Genomic DNA, 18,726 nt, shown 5'->3' with positions numbered 1-18,726 from the left:
AATCCTAGTATTCTCAGTCTTACCGCTATCACTCTTAGCAGCCGCAGCGGGCGTGGTGGCCACCAGCGTTGTGGCTTTTTTCTTTTAATAATAGCAGGCTTCATTTCCATAGTATCTGGGCCTCCCGCCGGGCTGGAACCCATAGCTCGTAACCTGCAGACCAATTTACAGGGCAACACAGGCTGAACATCTTTGCAGACAACGCGCCCTAAGAAAAGAGAAGCTGACTGAAAAGCAGCTTCGCTTCCAGGCACGGGCAACCATCTCAACTTCTTCCTTAGCCGACTACTGGACAATGGGCTCTGGTCCAGCTTGCTCTTTCTTTCACCCCTGGGATGGTTTCTTAGCCCTGCGCAGACCTTGCGCCCAGCCCTTTTGAAAGAGGGCGGCTGCGGCCTGTGACTGGTTGCTGAACAACACCTGTGGGTATAAGGGCCGCCCCCAGCTCTTGCACTGCTCCTGTTGGAGTATGAAGTTCCCTTAAGAGAAGGCAAAAAGTGAAGAAAAAGGTCTAGCGTGAAGTAGTGCAAAGGGCTGCCAGCAGCCAGGCTGCAAAGTAGAAGAGGAGTAAGTGAGAAGCCTGTCTCTGCCTACAGCCACACCACCCTGAACACGCCCTTTCTTGTCTGATCTCGGAAGCTAAGCAGGGTCGGGCCTGGTTAGTACTTGGATGGGAGACCGCTTGGGAATACCAGGTGCTGTAGGCTTTTGCTTTTCCTCACTTCCACCAGCAGGGGTCACTCTCCTCTATGCCATTTTTACATTCACTTTTTACACTGCACACTTGCTTCTTTTACATTCGCTTTCTCTCTTGCACTCTTTAGGCCTTGCAAAATCCTAGTATTCTCAGTCTTACCGCTATCACTCTTAGCAGCCGCAGCGGGCGTGGTGGCCACCAGCGTTGTGGCTTTTTACTTTTACTAATAGCAGGCTTCATTTCCATAGTATCTGGGCCTCCCGCCGGGCTGGAAGCCATAGCTAGTAACCTGCAGACCAATTTACAGGGCAACACAGGCTGAACATCTTTGCAGACAACGCGCCCTAAGAAAAGAGAAGCTGACTGAAAAGCAGCTTCGTTTCCAGGCACGGGCAACCATCTCAACTTCTTCCTTAGCCGACTACTGGACAATGGGCTCTGGTCCAGCTTGCTCTTTCTTTCACCCCCGGGATGGTTTCTTAGCCCTGCGCAGACCTTGCGCCCAGCCCTTTTGAAAGAGGGCGGCTGCGGCCTGTGACTGGTTGCTGAACAACACCTGTGGGTATAAGGGCCGCCCCCCAGCTCTTGCACTGCTCCTGTTGGAGTATGAAGTTCCCTTAAGAGAAGGCAAAAAGTGAAGAAGAAGGTCTAGCGTGAAGTAGTGCAAAGGGCTGCCAGCAGCCAGGCTGCAAAGTAGAAGAGGAGTAAGTGAGAAGCCTGTCTCTGCCTACGGCCACACCACCCTGAACGCGTCTGATCTCGGAAGCTAAGCAGGGTCTGGCCTGGTTAGTACTTGGATGGGAGACCGCCTGGGAATACCAGGTGCTGTAGGCTTTTGCTTTTCCTCACTTCCACCAGCAGGGGTCACTCTCCTCTATGCCATTTTTACATTCACTTTTTACACTGCACACTTGCTTCTTTTACATTCGCTTTCTCTCTTGCACTCTTTAGGCCTTGCAAAATCCTAGTATTCTCAGTCTTACCGCTATCACTCTTAGCAGCCGCAGCGGGCGTGGTGGCCACCAGCGTTGTGGCTTTTTACTTTTAATAATAGCAGGCTTCATTTCCATAGTATCTGGGCCTCCCGCCGGGCTGGAAGCCATAGCTAGTAACCTGCAGACCAATTTACAGGGCAACACAGGTTGAACATCTTTGCAGACAACGTGCCCTAAGAAAAGAGAAGCTGACTGAAAAGCAGCTTCGCTTCCAGGCACGGGCAACCATCTCAACTTCTTCCTTAGCCGACTCCTGGACAATGGGCTCTGGTCCAGCTTGCTCTTTCTTTCACCCCCGGGATGGTTTCTTAGCCCTGCGCAGACCTTGCGCCCAGCCCTTTTGAAAGAGGGCGGCTGCGGCCTGTGACTGGTTGCTGAACAACACCTGTGGGTATAAGGGCCGCCCCCAGCTCTTGCACTGCTCCTGTTGGAGTATGAAGTTCCCTTAAAAGAAGGCAAAAAGTGAAGAAAAAGGTCTAGCGTGAAGTAGTGCAAAGGGCTGCCAGCAGCCAGGCTGCAAAGTAGAAGAGGAGTAAGTGAGAAGCCTGTCTCTGCCTACGGCCACACCACCCTGAAAACGCCTGATCTCGTCTGATCTCGGAAGCTAAGCAGGGTCGGGCCTGGTTAGTACTTGGATGGGAGACCGCCTGGGAATACCAGGTGCTGTAGGCTTTTGCTTTTCCTCACTTCCACCAGCAGGGGTCACTCTCCTCTATGCCATTTTTACATTCACTTTTTACACTGCACACTTGCTTCTTTTACATTCGCTTTCTCTCTTGCACTCTTTAGGCCTTGCAAAATCCTAGTATTCTCAGTCTTACCGCTATCACTCTTAGCAGCCGCAGCGGGCGTGGTGGCCACCAGCGTTGTGGCTTTTTACTTTTAATAATAGCAGGCTTCATTTCCATAGTATCTGGGCCTCCCGCCGGGCTGGAAGCCATAGCTAGTAACCTGCAGACCAATTTACAGGGCAACACAGGCTGAACATCTTTGCAGACAACGCGCCCTAATAAAAGAGAAGCTGACTGAAAAGCAGCTTCGCTTCCAGGCACGGGCAACCATCTCAACTTCTTCCTTAGCCGACTCCTGGACAATGGGCTCTGGTCCAGCTTGCTCTTTCTTTCACCCCCGGGATGGTTTCTTAGCCCTGCGCAGACCTTGCGCCCAGCCCTTTTGAAAGAGGGCGGCTGCGGCCTGTGACTGGTTGCTGAACAACACCTGTGGGTATAAGGGCCGCCCCCAGCTCTTGCACTGCTCCTGTTGGAGTATGAAGTTCCCTTAAGAGAAGGCAAAAAGTGAAGAAAAAGGTCTAGCGTGAAGTAGTGCAAAGGGCTGCCAGCAGCCAGGCTGCAAAGTAGAAGAGGAGTAAGTGAGAAGCCTGTCTCTGCCTACGGCCACACCACCCTGAACACGCCCGATCTCGTCTGATCTCGGAAGCTAAGCAGGGTCGGGCCTGGTTAGTACTTGGATGGGAGACCGCCTGGGAATACCAGGTGCTGTAGGCTTTTGCTTTTCCTCACTTCCACCAGCAGGGGTCACTCTCCTCTATGCCATTTTTACATTCACTTTTTACACTGCACACTTGCTTCTTTTACATTCGCTTTCTCTCTTGCACTCTTTAGGCCTTGCAAAATCCTAGTATTCTCAGTCTTACCGCTATCACTCTTAGCAGCCGCAGCGGGCGTGGTGGCCACCAGCGTTGTGGCTTTTTACTTTTAATAATAGCAGGCTTCATTTCCATAGTATCTGGGCCTCCCGCCGGGCTGGAAGCCATAGCTAGTAACCTGCAGACCAATTTACAGGGCAACACAGGCTGAACATCTTTGCAGACAACGCGCCCTAAGAAAAGAGAAGCTGACTGAAAAGCAGCTTCGCTTCCAGGCACGGGCAACCATCTCAACTTCTTCCTTAGCCGACTCCTGGACAATGGGCTCTGGTCCAGCTTGCTCTTTCTTTCACCCCCGGGATGGTTTCTTAGCCCTGCGCAGACCTTGCGCCCAGCCCTTTTGAAAGAGGGCGGCTGCGGCCTGTGACTGGTTGCTGAACAACACCTGTGGGTATAAGGGCCGCCCCCAGCTCTTGCACTGCTCCTGTTGGAGTATGAAGTTCCCTTAAGAGAAGGCAAAAAGTGAAGAAAAAGGTCTAGCGTGAAGTAGTGCAAAGGGCTGCCAGCAGCCAGGCTGCAAAGTAGAAGAGGAGTAAGTGAGAAGCCTGTCTCTGCCTACGGCCACACCACCCTGATCTCGGAAGCTAAGCAGGGTCGGGCCTGGTTAGTACTTGGATGGGAGACCGCCTGGGAATACCAGGTGCTGTAGACTTTTGCTTTTCCTCACTTCCACCAGCAGGGGTCACTCTCCTCTATGCCATTTTTACATTCACTTTTTACACTGCACACTTGCTTCTTTTACATTCGCTTTCTCTCTTGCACTCTTTAGGCCTTGCAAAATCCTAGTATTCTCAGTCTTACCGCTATCACTCTTAGCAGCCGCAGCGGGCGTGGTGGCCACCAGCGTTGTGGCTTTTTACTTTTAATAATAGCAGGCTTCATTTCCATAGTATCTGGGCCTCCCGCCGGGCTGGAAGCCATAGCTAGTAACCTGCAGACCAATTTACAGGGCAACACAGGCTGAACATCTTTGCAGACAACGCGCCCTAAGAAAAGAGAAGCTGACTGAAAAGCAGCTTCGCTTCCAGGCACGGGCAACCATCTCAACTTCTTCCTTAGCCGACTCCTGGACAATGGGCTCTGGTCCAGCTTGCTCTTTCTTTCACCCCCGGGATGGTTTCTTAGCCCTGCGCAGACCTTGCGCCCAGCCCTTTTGAAAGAGGGCGGCTGCGGCCTGTGACTGGTTGCTGAACAACACCTGTGGGTATAAGGGCCGCCCCCGGCTCTTGCACTGCTCCTGTTGGAGTATGAAGTTCCCTTAAGAGAAGGCAAAAAGTGAAGAAAAAGGTCTAGCGTGAAGTAGTGCAAAGGGCTGCCAGCAGCCAGGCTGCAAAGTAGAAGAGGAGTAAGTGAGAAACCTGTCTCTGCCTACGGCCACACCACCCTGAACACGCCCGATCTCGTCTGATCTCGGAAGCTAAGCAGGGTCGGGCCTGGTTAGTACTTGGATGGGAGACCGCCTGGGAATACCAGGTGCTGTAGGCTTTTGCTTTTCCTCACTTCCACCAGCAGGGCTCACTCTCCTCTATGCCATTTTTACATTCACTTTTTACACTGCACACTTGCTTCTTTTACATTCGCTTTCTCTCTTGCACTCTTTAGGCCTTGCAAAATCCTAGTATTCTCAGTCTTACCGCTATCACTCTTAGCAGCCGCAGCGGGCGTGGTGGCCACCAGCGTTGTGGCTTTTTTCATTTAATAATAGCAGGCTTCATTTCCATAGTATCTGGGCCTCCCGCCGGGCTGGAAGCCATAGCTAGTAACCTGCAGACCAATTTACAGGGCAACACAGGCTGAACATCTTTGCAGACAACGCGCCCTAAGAAAAGAGAAGCTGACTGAAAAGCAGCTTCGCTTCCAGGCACGGGCAACCATCTCAACTTCTTCCTTAGCCGACTACTGGACAATGGGCTCTGGTCCAGCTTGCTCTTTCTTTCACCCCTGGGATGGTTTCTTAGCCCTGCGCAGACCTTGCGCCCAGCCCTTTTGAAAGAGGGCGGCTGCGGCCTGTGACTGGTTGCTGAACAACACCTGTGGGTATAAGGGCCGCCCCCAGCTCTTGCACTGCTCCTGTTGGAGTATGAAGTTCCCTTAAGAGAAGGCAAAAAGTGAAGAAAAAGGTCTAGCGTGAAGCAGTGCAAAGGGCTGCCAGCAGCCAGGCTGCAAAGTAGAAGAGGAGTAAGTGAGAAGCCTGTCTTTGCCTACAGCCACACCACCCTGAACACGCCCTTTCTCGTCTGATCTCGGAAGCTAAGCAGGGTCGGGCCTGGTTAGTACTTGGATGGGAGACCGCCTGGGAATACCAGGTGCTGTAGGCTTTTGCTTTTCCTCACTTCCACCAGCAGGGGTCACTCTCCTCTATGCCATTTTTACATTCACTTTTTACACTGCACACTTGCTTCTTTTACATTCGCTTTCTCTCTTGCACTCTTTAGGCCTTGCAAAATCCTAGTATTCTCAGTCTTACCGCTATCACTCTTAGCAGCCGCAGCGGGCGTGGTGGCCACCAGCGTTGTGGCTTTTTACTTTTAATAATAGCAGGCTTCATTTCCATAGTATCTGGGCCTCCCGCCGGGCTGGAAGCCATAGCTAGTAACCTGCAGACCAATTTACAGGGCAACACAGGCTGAACATCTTTGCAGACAACGCGCCCTAAGAAAAGAGAAGCTGACTGAAAAGCAGCTTCGCTTCCAGGCACGGGCAACCATCTCAACTTCTTCCTTAGCCGACTACTGGACAATGGGCTCTGGTCCAGCTTGCTCTTTCTTTCACCCCCGGGATGGTTTCTTAGCCCTGCGCAGACCTTGCGCCCAGCCCTTTTGAAAGAGGGCGGCTGCGGCCTGTGACTGGTTGCTGAACAACACCTGTGGGTATAAGGGCCGCACCCCAGCTCTTGCACTGCTCCTGTTGGAGTATGAAGTTCCCTTAAGAGAAGGCAAAAAGTGAAGAAGAAGGTCTAGCGTGAAGTAGTGCAAAGAGCTGCCAGCAGCCAGGCTGCAAAGTAGAAGAGGAGTAAGTGAGAAGCCTGTCTCTGCCTACGGCCACACCACCCTGAACACGCCCGATCTCGTCTGATCTCGGAAGCTAAGCAGGGTCGGGCCAGGTTAGTACTTGGATGGGAGACCGTCTGGGAATACCAGGTGCTGTAGGCTTTTGCTTTTCCTCACTTCCACCAGCAGGGGTCACTCTCCTCTATGCCATTTTTACATTCACTTTTTACACTGCACACTTGCTTCTTTTACATTCGCTTTCTCTCTTGCACTCTTTAGGCCTTGCAAAATCCTAGTATTCTCAGTCTTACCGCTATCACTCTTAGCAGCCGCAGCGGGCGTGGTGGCCACCAGCGTTGTGGCTTTTTACTTTTAATAATAGCAGGCTTCATTTCCATAGTATCTGGGCCTCCCGCCGGGCTGGAAGCCATAGCTAGTAACCTGCAGACCAATTTACAGGGCAACACAGGCTGAACATCTTTGCAGACAACGTGCCCTAAGAAAAGAGAAGCTGACTGAAAAGCAGCTTCGCTCTCCAGGCACGGGCAACCATCTCAACTTCTTCCTTAGCCGACAACTGGACAATGGGCTCTGGTCCAGCTTGCTCTTTCTTTCACCCCCGGGATGGTTTCTTAGCCCTGCGCAGACCTTGCGCCCAGCCCTTTTGAAAGAGGGCGGCTGCGGCCCTGTGACTGGTTGCTGAACAACACCTGTGGGTATAAGGGCCGCCCCCAGCTCTTGCACTGCTCCTGTTGGAGTATGAAGTTCCCTTAAGAGAAGGCAAAAAGTGAAGAAAAAGGTCTAGCGTGAAGTAGTGCAAAGGGCTGCCAGGCAGCCAGGCTGCAAAGTAGAAGAGGAGTAAGTGAGAAGCCTGTCTCTGCCTAACGGCCACACCACCCCTGAACACGCCCGATCTCGTCTGATCTCGGAAGCTAAGCAGGGTCGGGCCTGGTTAGTACTTGGATTGGAGACCGCCTGGGAATACCAGGTGCTGTAGGCTTTTGCTTTTCCTCACTTCCACCAGCAGGGGTCCACTCTCCTCTATGCCATTTTTACATTCACTTTTTACACTGCACACTTGCTTCTTTTACATTCGCTTTCTCTCTTGCACTCTTTAGGGCCTTGCAAAATCCTAGTATTCTCAGTCTTACCGCTATCACTCTTAGCAGCCGCAGCGGGCGTGGTGGCCACCAGCGTTGTGGCTTTTTACTTTTAATAATAGCAGGCTTCATTTCCATAGTATCTGGGCCTCCGCCGGGCTGGAAGCCATAGCTAGTAACCTGCAGACCAATTTACAGGGCAACACAGGCTGAACATCTTTGCAGACAAACGCGCCCTAAGAAAAGAGAAGCTGACTGAAAAGCAGCTTCGCTTCCAGGCACGGGCAACCATCTCAACTTCTTCCTTAGCCGGACTCCTGGACAATGGGCTCTGGTCCAGCTTGCTCTTTCTTTCACCCCCAGGATGGTTTCTTAGCCCTGCGCAGACCTTGCGCCCAGCCCTTTTGAAAGAGGGGCGGCTGCGGCCTGTGACTGGTTGCTGAACAACACCTGTGGGTATAAGGGCCGCCCCCCAGCTCTTGCACTGCTCCTGTTGGAGTATGAAGTTCCCTTAAGAGAAGGCAAAAAGTGAAGAAAAAGGTCTAGCGTGAAGTAGTGCAAAGAGCTGCCAGCAAGCCAGGCTGCAAAGTAGAAGAGGAGTAAGTGAGAAGCCTGTCTCTGCCTACGGCCACACCACCCTGAACACACGCCCGATCTCGTCTGATCTCGAAGCTAAGCAGGGTCGGGCCTGGTTAGTACTTGGATGGGAGACCGCCTGGGAATACCAGGTGCTGTAGGCTTTTGCTTTTCCTCACTTCCACCAGCAGGGGTCACTCTCCTCTATGCCCATTTTTACATTCACTTTTTTACACTGCACACTTGCTTCTTTTACATTCGCTTTCTCTCTTGCACTCTTTAGGCCTTGCAAAATCCTAGTATTCTCAGTCTTACCGCTATCACTCTTAGCAGCCGCAGCGGGCGTGGTGGCCACCAGCGTTGTGGCTTTTTACTTTTAATAATATGCAGGCTTCATTTCCATAGTATCTGGGCCTCCCGCCGGGCTGGAAGCCATAGCTAGTAACCTGCAGACCAATTTACAGGGCAACACAGGCTGAACATCTTTGCAGACAACGCGCCCTAAGAAAAGAGAAGCTGACTGAAAAGCAGCTTCGCTTCCAGGCACGGGCAACCATCTCAACTTCTTTCCTTAGCCGACAACTGGACAATGGGCTCTGGGTCCAGCTTGCTCTTTCTTTCACCCCCCGGGATGGTTTCTTAGCCCCTTGCGCAGACCTTGCGCCCAGCCCTTTTGAAAGAGGGCGGCTGCGGCCTGTGACTGGTTGCTGAACAACACCTGTGGGTATAAGGGCCGCCCCCCAGCTCTTGCACTGCTCCTGTTGGAGTATGAAGTTCCCTTAAGAGAAGGCAAAAAGTGAAGAAGAAGGTCTAGCGTGAAGTAGTGCAAAGAGCTGCCAGCAGCCAGGCTGCAAAGTAGAAGAGGAGTAAGTGAGAAGCCTGTCTCTGCCTACGGCCACACCACCCTGAACACGCCCGATCTCGTCTGATCTCGGAAGCTAAGCAGGGTCGGGCCTGGTTAGTACTTGGATGGGAGACCGCCTGGGAATACCAGGTGCTGTAGGCTTTTGCTTTTCCTCACTTCCACCAGCAGGGGTCACTCTCCTCTATGCCATTTTTACATTCACTTTTTACACTGCACACTTGCTTCTTTTACATTCGCTTTCTCTCTTGCACTCTTTAGGCCTTGCAAAATCCTAGTATTCTCAGTCTTACCGCTATCACTCTTAGCAGCCGCAGCGGGCGTGGTGGCCACCAGCGTTGTGGCTTTTTACTTTTAATAATAGCAGGCTTCATTTCCATAGTATCTGGGCCTCCCGCCGGGCTGGAAGCCATAGCTAGTAACCTGCAGACCAATTTACAGGGCAACACAGGCTGAACATCTTTGCAGACAACGCGCCCTAAGAAAAGAGAAGCTGACTGAAAAGCAGCTTCGCTTCCAGGCACGGGCAACCATCTCAACTTCTTCCTTAGCCGACTCCTGGACAATGGGCTCTGGTCCAGCTTGCTCTTTCTTTCACCCCCGGGATGGTTTCTTAGCCCTGCGCAGACCTTGCGCCCAGCCCTTTTGAAAGAGGGCGGCTGCGGCCTGTGACTGGTTGCTGAACAACACCTGTGGGTATAAGGGCCGCCCCCAGCTCTTGCACTGCTCCTGTTGGAGTATGAAGTTCCCTTAAGAGAAGGCAAAAAGTGAAGAAAAAGGTCTAGCGTGAAGTAGTGCAAAGGGCTGCCAGCAGCCAGGCTGCAAAGTAGAAGAGGAGTAAGTGAGAAGCCTGTCTCTGCCTACGGCCACACCACCCTGAACACGCCCGATCTCGTCTGATCTCGGAAGCTAAGCAGGGTCGGGCCTGGTTAGTACTTGGATGGGAGACCGCCTGGGAATACCAGGTGCTGTAGGCTTTTGCTTTTCCTCACTTCCACCAGCAGGGGTCACTCTCCTCTATGCCATTTTTACATTCACTTTTTACACTGCACACTTGCTTCTTTTACATTCGCTTTCTCTCTTGCACTCTTTAGGCCTTGCAAAATCCTAGTATTCTCAGTCTTACCGCTATCACTCTTAGCAGCCGCAGCGGGCGTGGTGGCCACCAGCGTTGTGGCTTTTTTCTTTTAATAATAGCAGGCTTCATTTCCATAGTATCTGGGCCTCCCGCCGGACTGGAAGCCATAGCTCGTAACCTGCAGACCAATTTACAGGGCAACACAGGCTGAACATCTTTGCAGACAACGCGCCCTAAGAAAAGCGAAGCTGACTGAAAAGCAGCTTCGCTTCCAGGCACGGGCAACCATCTCAACTTCTTCCTTAGCCGACTACTGGACAATGGGCTCTGGTCCAGCTTGCTCTTTCTTTCACCCCCGGGATGGTTTCTTAGCCCTGCGCAGACCTTGCGCCCAGCCCTTTTGAAAGAGGGCGGCTGCGGCCTGTGACTGGTTGCTGAACAACACCTGTGGGTATAAGGGCCGCCCCCAGCTCTTGCACTGCTCCTGTTGGAGTATGAAGTTCCCTTAAGAGAAGGCAAAAAGTGAAGAAGAAGGTCTAGCGTGAAGTAGTGCAAAGGGCTGCCAGCAGCCAGGCTGCAAAGTAGAAGAGGAGTAAGTGAGAAGCCTGTCTCTGCCTACGGCCACACCACCCTGAACACGCCCGATCTCGTCTGATCTCGGAAGCTAAGCAGGGTTGGGCCTGGTTAGTACTTGGATGGGAGACCGCCTGGGAATACCAGGTGCTGTAGGCTTTTGCTTTTCCTCACTTCCACCAGCAGGGGTCACTCTCCTCTATGCCATTTTTACATTCACTTTTTACACTGCACACTTGCTTCTTTTACATTCGCTTTCTCTCTTGCACTCTTTAGGCCTTGCAAAATCCTAGTATTCTCAGTCTTACCGCTATCACTCTTAGCAGCCGCAGTGGGCGTGGTGGCCACCAGCGTTGTGGCTTTTTACTTTTAATAATAGCAGGCTTCATTTCCATAGTATCTGGGCCTCCCGCCGGGCTGGAAGCCATAGCTAGTAACCTGCAGACCAATTTACAGGGCAACACAGGCTGAACATCTTTGCAGACAACGTGCCCTAAGAAAAGAGAAGCTGACTGAAAAGCAGCTTCGCTTCCAGGCACGGGCAACCATCTCAACTTCTTCCTTAGCCGACTCCTGGACAATGGGCTCTGGTCCAGCTTGCTCTTTCTTTCACCCCCGGGATGGTTTCTTAGCCCTGCGCAGACCTTGCGCCCAGCCCTTTTGAAAGAGGGCGGCTGCGGCCTGTGACTGGTTGCTGAACAACACCTGTGGGTATAAGGGGCCGCCCCCCAGCTCTTGCACTGCTCCTGTTGGAGTATGAAGTTCCCTTAAGAGAAGGCAAAAAGTGAAGAAGAAGGTCTAGCGTGAAGTAGTGCAAAGAGCTGCCAGCAGCCAGGCTGCAAAGTAGAAGAGGAGTAAGTGAGAAGCCTGTCTCTGCCTACGGCCACACCACCCTGAACACGCCTGAACTCGGAAGCTAAGCAGGGTCGGGCCTGGTTAGTACTTGGATGGGAGACCGCCTGGGAATACCAGGTGCTGTAGGCTTTTGCTTTTCCTCACTTCCACCAGCAGGGGTCACTCTCCTCTATGCCATTTTTACATTCACTTTTTACACTGCACACTTGCTTCTTTTACATTCGCTTTCTCTCTTGCACTCTTTAGGCCTTGCAAAATCCTAGTATTCTCAGTCTTACCGCTATCACTCTTAGCAGCCGCAGCGGGCGTGGTGGCCACCAGCGTTGTGGCTTTTTACTTTTAATAATAGCAGGCTTCATTTCCATAGTATCTGGGCCTCCCGCCGGGCTGGAAGCCATAGCTAGTAACCTGCAGACCAATTTACAGGGCAACACAGGCTGAACATCTTTGCAGACAACGTGCCCTAAGAAAAGAGAAGCTGACTGAAAAGCAGCTTCGCTTCCAGGCACGGGCAACCATCTCAACTTCTTCCTTAGCCGACTCCTGGACAATGGGCTCTGGTCCAGCTTGCTCTTTCTTTCACCCCCGGGATGGTTTCTTAGCCCTGCGCAGACCTTGCGCCCAGCCCTTTTGAAAGAGGGCGGCTGCGGCCTGTGACTGGTTGCTGAACAACACCTGTGGGTATAAGGGCCGCCCCCAGCTCTTGCACTGCTCCTGTTGGAGTATGAAGTTCCCTTAAGAGAAGGCAAAAAGTGAAGAAAAAGGTCTAGCGTGAAGTAGTGCAAAGGGCTGCCAGCAGCCAGGCTGCAAAGTAGAAGAGGAGTAAGTGAGAAATTTGTCTCCGCCTATGGCCACACCACCCTGAACACGCCCGATCTCGTCTGATCTCGGAAGCTAAGCAGGGTCGAGCCTGGTTAGTACTTGGATGGGAGACCGCCTGGGAATACCAGGTGCTGTAGGCTTTTGCTTTTCCTCACTTCCACCAGCAGGGGTCACTCTCCTCTATGCCATTTTTACATTCACTTTTTACACTGCACACTTGCTTCTTTTACATTCGCTTTCTCTCTTGCACTCTTTAGGCCTTGCAAAATCCTAGTATTCTCAGTCTTACCGCTATCACTCTTAGCAGCCGCAGCGGGCGTGGTGGCCACCAGCGTTGTGGCTTTTTACTTTTAATAATAGCAGGCTTCATTTCCATAGTATCTGGGCCTCCCGCCGGGCTGGAAGCCATAGCTAGTAACCTGCAGACCAATTTACAGGGCAACACAGGCTGAACATCTTTGCAGACAACGCGCCCTAAGAAAAGAGAAGCTGACTGAAAAGCAGCTTCGCTTCCAGGCACGGGCAACCATCTCAACTTCTTCCTTAGCCGACTACTGGACAATGGGCTCTGGTCCAGCTTGCTCTTTCTTTCACCCCCGGGATGGTTTCTTAGCCCTGCGCAGACCTTGCGCCCAGCCCTTTTGAAAGAGGGCGGCTGCGGCCTGTGACTGGTTGCTGAACAACACCTGTGGGTATAAGGGCCGCACCCCAGCTCTTGCACTGCTCCTGTTGGAGTATGAAGTTCCCTTAAGAGAAGGCAAAAAGTGAAGAAGAAGGTCTAGCGTGAAGTAGTGCAAAGAGCTGCCAGCAGCCAGGCTGCAAAGTAGAAGAGGAGTAAGTGAGAAGCCTGTCTCTGCCTACGGCCACACCACCCTGAACACGCCCGATCTCGTCTGATCTCGGAAGCTAAGCAGGGTCGGGCCAGGTTAGTACTTGGATGGGAGACCGTCTGGGAATACCAGGTGCTGTAGGCTTTTGCTTTTCCTCACTTCCACCAGCAGGGGTCACTCTCCTCTATGCCATTTTTACATTCACTTTTTACACTGCACACTTGCTTCTTTTACATTCGCTTTCTCTCTTGCACTCTTTAGGCCTTGCAAAATCCTAGTATTCTCAGTCTTACCGCTATCACTCTTAGCAGCCGCAGCGGGCGTGGTGGCCACCAGCGTTGTGGCTTTTTACTTTTAATAATAGCAGGCTTCATTTCCATAGTATCTGGGCCTCCCGCCGGGCTGGAAGCCATAGCTAGTAACCTGCAGACCAATTTACAGGGCAACACAGGCTGAACATCTTTGCAGACAACGTGCCCTAAGAAAAGAGAAGCTGACTGAAAAGCAGCTTCGCTTCCAGGCACGGGCAACCATCTCAACTTCTTCCTTAGCCGACTCCTGGACAATGGGCTCTGGTCCAGCTTGCTCTTTCTTTCACCCCCGGGATGGTTTCTTAGCCCTGCGCAGACCTTGCGCCCAGCCCTTTTGAAAGAGGGCGGCTGCGGCCTGTGACTGGTTGCTGAACAACACCTGTGGGTATAAGGGCCGCCCCCAGCTCTTGCACTGCTCCTGTTGGAGTATGAAGTTCCCTTAAGAGAAGGCAAAAAGTGAAGAAAAAGGTCTAGCGTGAAGTAGTGCAAAGGGCTGCCAGCAGCCAGGCTGCAAAGTAGAAGAGGAGTAAGTGAGAAGCCTGTCTCTGCCTACGGCCACACCACCCTGAACACGCCCGATCTCGTCTGATCTCGGAAGCTAAGCAGGGTCGGGCCTGGTTAGTACTTGGATTGGAGACCGCCTGGGAATACCAGGTGCTGTAGGCTTTTGCTTTTCCTCACTTCCACCAGCAGGGGTCACTCTCCTCTATGCCATTTTTACATTCACTTTTTACACTGCACACTTGCTTCTTTTACATTCGCTTTCTCTCTTGCACTCTTTAGGCCTTGCAAAATCCTAGTATTCTCAGTCTTACCGCTATCACTCTTAGCAGCCGCAGCGGGCGTGGTGGCCACCAGCGTTGTGGCTTTTTACTTTTAATAATAGCAGGCTTCATTTCCATAGTATCTGGGCCTCCCGCCGGGCTGGAAGCCATAGCTAGTAACCTGCAGACCAATTTACAGGGCAACACAGGCTGAACATCTTTGCAGACAACGCGCCCTAAGAAAAGAGAAGCTGACTGAAAAGCAGCTTCGCTTCCAGGCACGGGCAACCATCTCAACTTCTTCCTTAGCCGACTCCTGGACAATGGGCTCTGGTCCAGCTTGCTCTTTCTTTCACCCCCAGGATGGTTTCTTAGCCCTGCGCAGACCTTGCGCCCAGCCCTTTTGAAAGAGGGCGGCTGCGGCCTGTGACTGGTTGCTGAACAACACCTGTGGGTATAAGGGCCGCCCCCAGCTCTTGCACTGCTCCTGTTGGAGTATGAAGTTCCCTTAAGAGAAGGCAAAAAGTGAAGAAAAAGGTCTAGCGTGAAGTAGTGCAAAGAGCTGCCAGCAGCCAGGCTGCAAAGTAGAAGAGGAGTAAGTGAGAAGCCTGTCTCTGCCTACGGCCACACCACCCTGAACACGCCCGATCTCGTCTGATCTCGGAAGCTAAGCAGGGTCGGGCCTGGTTAGTACTTGGATGGGAGACCGCCTGGGAATACCAGGTGCTGTAGGCTTTTGCTTTTCCTCACTTCCACCAGCAGGGGTCACTCTCCTCTATGCCATTTTTACATTCACTTTTTACACTGCACACTTGCTTCTTTTACATTCGCTTTCTCTCTTGCACTCTTTAGGCCTTGCAAAATCCTAGTATTCTCAGTCTTACCGCTATCACTCTTAGCAGCCGCAGCGGGCGTGGTGGCCACCAGCGTTGTGGCTTTTTACTTTTAATAATAGCAGGCTTCATTTCCATAGTATCTGGGCCTCCCGCCGGGCTGGAAGCCATAGCTAGTAACCTGCAGACCAATTTACAGGGCAACACAGGCTGAACATCTTTGCAGACAACGCGCCCTAAGAAAAGAGAAGCTGACTGAAAAGCAGCTTCGCTTCCAGGCACGGGCAACCATCTCAACTTCTTCCTTAGCCGACAACTGGACAATGGGCTCTGGTCCAGCTTGCTCTTTCTTTCACCCCCGGGATGGTTTCTTAGCCCTGCGCAGACCTTGCGCCCAGCCCTTTTGAAAGAGGGCGGCTGCGGCCTGTGACTGGTTGCTGAACAACACCTGTGGGTATAAGGGCCGCCCCCCAGCTCTTGCACTGCTCCTGTTGGAGTATGAAGTTCCCTTAAGAGAAGGCAAAAAGTGAAGAAGAAGGTCTAGCGTGAAGTAGTGCAAAGAGCTGCCAGCAGCCAGGCTGCAAAGTAGAAGAGGAGTAAGTGAGAAGCCTGTCTCTGCCTACGGCCACACCACCCTGAACACGCCCGATCTCGTCTGATCTCGGAAGCTAAGCAGGGTCGGGCCTGGTTAGTACTTGGATGGGAGACCGCCTGGGAATACCAGGTGCTGTAGGCTTTTGCTTTTCCTCACTTCCACCAGCAGGGGTCACTCTCCTCTATGCCATTTTTACATTCACTTTTTACACTGCACACTTGCTTCTTTTACATTCGCTTTCTCTCTTGCACTCTTTAGGCCTTGCAAAATCCTAGTATTCTCAGTCTTACCGCTATCACTCTTAGCAGCCGCAGCGGGCGTGGTGGCCACCAGCGTTGTGGCTTTTTACTTTTAATAATAGCAGGCTTCATTTCCATAGTATCTGGGCCTCCCGCCGGGCTGGAAGCCATAGCTAGTAACCTGCAGACCAATTTACAGGGCAACACAGGCTGAACATCTTTGCAGACAACGCGCCCTAAGAAAAGAGAAGCTGACTGAAAAGCAGCTTCGCTTCCAGGCACGGGCAACCATCTCAACTTCTTCCTTAGCCGACTCCTGGACAATGGGCTCTGGTCCAGCTTGCTCTTTCTTTCACCCCCGGGATGGTTTCTTAGCCCTGCGCAGACCTTGCGCCCAGCCCTTTTGAAAGAGGGCGGCTGCGGCCTGTGACTGGTTGCTGAACAACACCTGTGGGTATAAGGGCCGCCCCCAGCTCTTGCACTGCTCCTGTTGGAGTATGAAGTTCCCTTAAGAGAAGGCAAAAAGTGAAGAAAAAGGTCTAGCGTGAAGTAGTGCAAAGGGCTGCCAGCAGCCAGGCTGCAAAGTAGAAGAGGAGTAAGTGAGAAGCCTGTCTCTGCCTACGGCCACACCACCCTGAACACGCCCGATCTCGTCTGATCTCGGAAGCTAAGCAGGGTCGGGCCTGGTTAGTACTTGGATGGGAGACCGCCTGGGAATACCAGGTGCTGTAGGCTTTTGCTTTTCCTCACTTCCACCAGCAGGGGTCACTCTCCTCTATGCCATTTTTACATTCACTTTTTACACTGCACACTTGCTTCTTTTACATTCGCTTTCTCTCTTGCACTCTTTAGGCCTTGCAAAATCCTAGTATTCTCAGTCTTACCGCTATCACTCTTAGCAGCCGCAGCGGGCGTGGTGGCCACCAGCGTTGTGGCTTTTTTCTTTTAATAATAGCAGGCTTCATTTCCATAGTATCTGGGCCTCCCGCCGGACTGGAAGCCATAGCTCGTAACCTGCAGACCAATTTACAGGGCAACACAGGCTGAACATCTTTGCAGACAACGCGCCCTAAGAAAAGCGAAGCTGACTGAAAAGCAGCTTCGCTTCCAGGCACGGGCAACCATCTCAACTTCTTCCTTAGCCGACTACTGGACAATGGGCTCTGGTCCAGCTTGCTCTTTCTTTCACCCCCGGGATGGTTTCTTAGCCCTGCGCAGACCTTGCGCCCAGCCCTTTTGAAAGAGGGCGGCTGCGGCCTGTGACTGGTTGCTGAACAACACCTGTGGGTATAAGGGCCGCCCCCAGCTCTTGCACTGCTCCTGTTGGAGTATGAAGTTCCCTTAAGAGAAGGCAAAAAGTGAAGAAGAAGGTCTAGCGTGAAGTAGTGCAAAGGGCTGCCAGCAGCCAGGCTGCAAAGTAGAAGAGGAGTAAGTGAGAAGCCTGTCTCTGCCTACGGCCACACCACCCTGAACACGCCCGATCTCGTCTGATCTCGGAAGCTAAGCAGGGTTGGGCCTGGTTAGTACTTGGATGGGAGACCGCCTGGGAATACCAGGTGCTGTAGGCTTTTGCTTTTCCTCACTTCCACCAGCAGGGGTCACTCTCCTCTATGCCATTTTTACATTCACTTTTTACACTGCACACTTGCTTCTTTTACATTCGCTTTCTCTCTTGCACTCTTTAGGCCTTGCAAAATCCTAGTATTCTCAGTCTTACCGCTATCACTCTTAGCAGCCGCAGCGGGCGTGGTGGCCACCAGCGTTGTGGCTTTTTACTTTTAATAATAGCAGGCTTCATTTCCATAGTATCTGGGCCTCCCGCCGGGCTGGAAGCCATAGCTAGTAACCTGCAGACCAATTTACAGGGCAACACAGGCTGAACATCTTTGCAGACAACGTGCCCTAAGAAAAGAGAAGCTGACTGAAAAGCAGCTTCGCTTCCAGGCACGGGCAACCATCTCAACTTCTTCCTTAGCCGACTCCTGGACAATGGGCTCTGGTCCAGCTTGCTCTTTCTTTCACCCCCGGGATGGTTTCTTAGCCCTGCGCAGACCTTGCGCCCAGCCCTTTTGAAAGAGGGCGGCTGCGGCCTGTGACTGGTTGCTGAACAACACCTGTGGGTATAAGGGCCGCCCCCCAGCTCTTGCACTGCTCCTGTTGGAGTATGAAGTTCCCTTAAGAGAAGGCAAAAAGTGAAGAAGAAGGTCTAGCGTGAAGTAGTGCAAAGGGCTGCCAGCAGCCAGGCTGCAAAGTAGAAGAGGAGTAAGTGAGAAGCCTGTCTCTGCCTACGGCCACACCACCCTGAACACGCCTGAACTCGGAAGCTAAGCAGGGTCGGGCCTGGTTAGTACTTGGATGGGAGACCGCCTGGGAATACCAGGTGCTGTAGGCTTTTGCTTTTCCTCACTTCCACCAGCAGGGGTCACTCTCCTCTATGCCATTTTTACATTCACTTTTTACACTGCACACTTGCTTCTTTTACATTCGCTTTCTCTCTTGCACTCTTTAGGCCTTGCAAAATCCTAGTATTCTCAGTCTTACCGCTATCACTCTTAGCAGCCGCAGCGGGCGTGGTGGCCACCAGCGTTGTGGCTTTTTACTTTTAATAATAGCAGGCTTCATTTCCATAGTATCTGGGCCTCCCGCCGGGCTGGAAGCCATAGCTAGTAACCTGCAGACCAATTTACAGGGCAACACAGGCTGAACATCTTTGCAGACAACGTGCCCTAAGAAAAGAGAAGCTGACTGAAAAGCAGCTTCGCTTCCAGGCACGGGCAACCATCTCAACTTCTTCCTTAGCCGACTCCTGGACAATGGGCTCTGGTCCAGCTTGCTCTTTCTTTCACCCCCGGGATGGTTTCTTAGCCCTGCGCAGACCTTGCGCCCAGCCCTTTTGAAAGAGGGCGGCTGCGGCCTGTGACTGGTTGCTGAACAACACCT

General features: G+C 52.3%; 17 non-coding genes and 5 pseudogenes across 17 annotated transcripts; all 22 read left to right on the top strand.

Moving 5' to 3' along the window:
* Nucleotides 1-588: 588 nt before the first annotated feature.
* LOC142185715 (5S ribosomal RNA) lies at nt 589-707 on the top strand. Its single transcript, XR_012711934.1, has one exon. It is a non-coding gene; the product is annotated as a 5S ribosomal RNA (ribosomal RNA).
* A 715-nt stretch (nt 708-1,422) lies between these two features.
* On the top strand, nt 1,423-1,531 carry LOC142185751 (5S ribosomal RNA; annotated as a pseudogene).
* Nucleotides 1,532-2,245: 714 nt separating this feature from the next.
* Nucleotides 2,246-2,364, top strand: LOC142185657 (5S ribosomal RNA). Its single transcript, XR_012711878.1, has one exon. It is a non-coding gene; the product is annotated as a 5S ribosomal RNA (ribosomal RNA).
* A 714-nt stretch (nt 2,365-3,078) lies between these two features.
* Nucleotides 3,079-3,197, top strand: LOC142185826 (5S ribosomal RNA). Its single transcript, XR_012711996.1, has one exon. It is a non-coding gene; the product is annotated as a 5S ribosomal RNA (ribosomal RNA).
* Nucleotides 3,198-3,911: 714 nt separating this feature from the next.
* Nucleotides 3,912-4,010, top strand: LOC142185756 (5S ribosomal RNA; annotated as a pseudogene).
* A 714-nt stretch (nt 4,011-4,724) lies between these two features.
* Nucleotides 4,725-4,843, top strand: LOC142185825 (5S ribosomal RNA). The gene has a single exon (XR_012711995.1). It is a non-coding gene; the product is annotated as a 5S ribosomal RNA (ribosomal RNA).
* Nucleotides 4,844-5,557: 714 nt separating this feature from the next.
* On the top strand, nt 5,558-5,676 carry LOC142185711 (5S ribosomal RNA). Its single transcript, XR_012711931.1, has one exon. It is a non-coding gene; the product is annotated as a 5S ribosomal RNA (ribosomal RNA).
* Nucleotides 5,677-6,391: 715 nt separating this feature from the next.
* Nucleotides 6,392-6,510, top strand: LOC142185655 (5S ribosomal RNA). Its single transcript, XR_012711876.1, has one exon. It is a non-coding gene; the product is annotated as a 5S ribosomal RNA (ribosomal RNA).
* Nucleotides 6,511-7,228: 718 nt separating this feature from the next.
* LOC142185726 (5S ribosomal RNA) lies at nt 7,229-7,348 on the top strand (annotated as a pseudogene).
* A 720-nt stretch (nt 7,349-8,068) lies between these two features.
* Nucleotides 8,069-8,188, top strand: LOC142185712 (5S ribosomal RNA). The gene has a single exon (XR_012711932.1). It is a non-coding gene; the product is annotated as a 5S ribosomal RNA (ribosomal RNA).
* A 723-nt stretch (nt 8,189-8,911) lies between these two features.
* LOC142185823 (5S ribosomal RNA) lies at nt 8,912-9,030 on the top strand. The gene has a single exon (XR_012711993.1). It is a non-coding gene; the product is annotated as a 5S ribosomal RNA (ribosomal RNA).
* Nucleotides 9,031-9,744: 714 nt separating this feature from the next.
* LOC142185821 (5S ribosomal RNA) lies at nt 9,745-9,863 on the top strand. Its single transcript, XR_012711992.1, has one exon. It is a non-coding gene; the product is annotated as a 5S ribosomal RNA (ribosomal RNA).
* A 714-nt stretch (nt 9,864-10,577) lies between these two features.
* LOC142185763 (5S ribosomal RNA) lies at nt 10,578-10,696 on the top strand. The gene has a single exon (XR_012711942.1). It is a non-coding gene; the product is annotated as a 5S ribosomal RNA (ribosomal RNA).
* Nucleotides 10,697-11,412: 716 nt separating this feature from the next.
* On the top strand, nt 11,413-11,521 carry LOC142185719 (5S ribosomal RNA; annotated as a pseudogene).
* Nucleotides 11,522-12,235: 714 nt separating this feature from the next.
* LOC142185700 (5S ribosomal RNA) lies at nt 12,236-12,354 on the top strand. Its single transcript, XR_012711921.1, has one exon. It is a non-coding gene; the product is annotated as a 5S ribosomal RNA (ribosomal RNA).
* Nucleotides 12,355-13,069: 715 nt separating this feature from the next.
* LOC142185654 (5S ribosomal RNA) lies at nt 13,070-13,188 on the top strand. Its single transcript, XR_012711875.1, has one exon. It is a non-coding gene; the product is annotated as a 5S ribosomal RNA (ribosomal RNA).
* A 714-nt stretch (nt 13,189-13,902) lies between these two features.
* On the top strand, nt 13,903-14,021 carry LOC142185698 (5S ribosomal RNA). Its single transcript, XR_012711919.1, has one exon. It is a non-coding gene; the product is annotated as a 5S ribosomal RNA (ribosomal RNA).
* Nucleotides 14,022-14,735: 714 nt separating this feature from the next.
* On the top strand, nt 14,736-14,854 carry LOC142185820 (5S ribosomal RNA). Its single transcript, XR_012711991.1, has one exon. It is a non-coding gene; the product is annotated as a 5S ribosomal RNA (ribosomal RNA).
* Nucleotides 14,855-15,569: 715 nt separating this feature from the next.
* Nucleotides 15,570-15,688, top strand: LOC142185819 (5S ribosomal RNA). The gene has a single exon (XR_012711990.1). It is a non-coding gene; the product is annotated as a 5S ribosomal RNA (ribosomal RNA).
* Nucleotides 15,689-16,402: 714 nt separating this feature from the next.
* On the top strand, nt 16,403-16,521 carry LOC142185818 (5S ribosomal RNA). Its single transcript, XR_012711989.1, has one exon. It is a non-coding gene; the product is annotated as a 5S ribosomal RNA (ribosomal RNA).
* A 714-nt stretch (nt 16,522-17,235) lies between these two features.
* Nucleotides 17,236-17,354, top strand: LOC142185652 (5S ribosomal RNA). The gene has a single exon (XR_012711873.1). It is a non-coding gene; the product is annotated as a 5S ribosomal RNA (ribosomal RNA).
* Nucleotides 17,355-18,069: 715 nt separating this feature from the next.
* On the top strand, nt 18,070-18,178 carry LOC142185718 (5S ribosomal RNA; annotated as a pseudogene).
* The last annotated feature ends 548 nt before the right edge of the window (nt 18,179-18,726 follow it).

Source organism: Leptodactylus fuscus, chromosome 11 (genome assembly GCF_031893055.1).
Source record: "Leptodactylus fuscus isolate aLepFus1 chromosome 11, aLepFus1.hap2, whole genome shotgun sequence".
NCBI classification, from domain to species: Eukaryota; Metazoa; Chordata; class Amphibia; order Anura; family Leptodactylidae; genus Leptodactylus; species Leptodactylus fuscus.
Note: the sequence above shows the minus strand (reverse complement) of the source record. Positions and strands in the feature narration are given on the sequence as shown.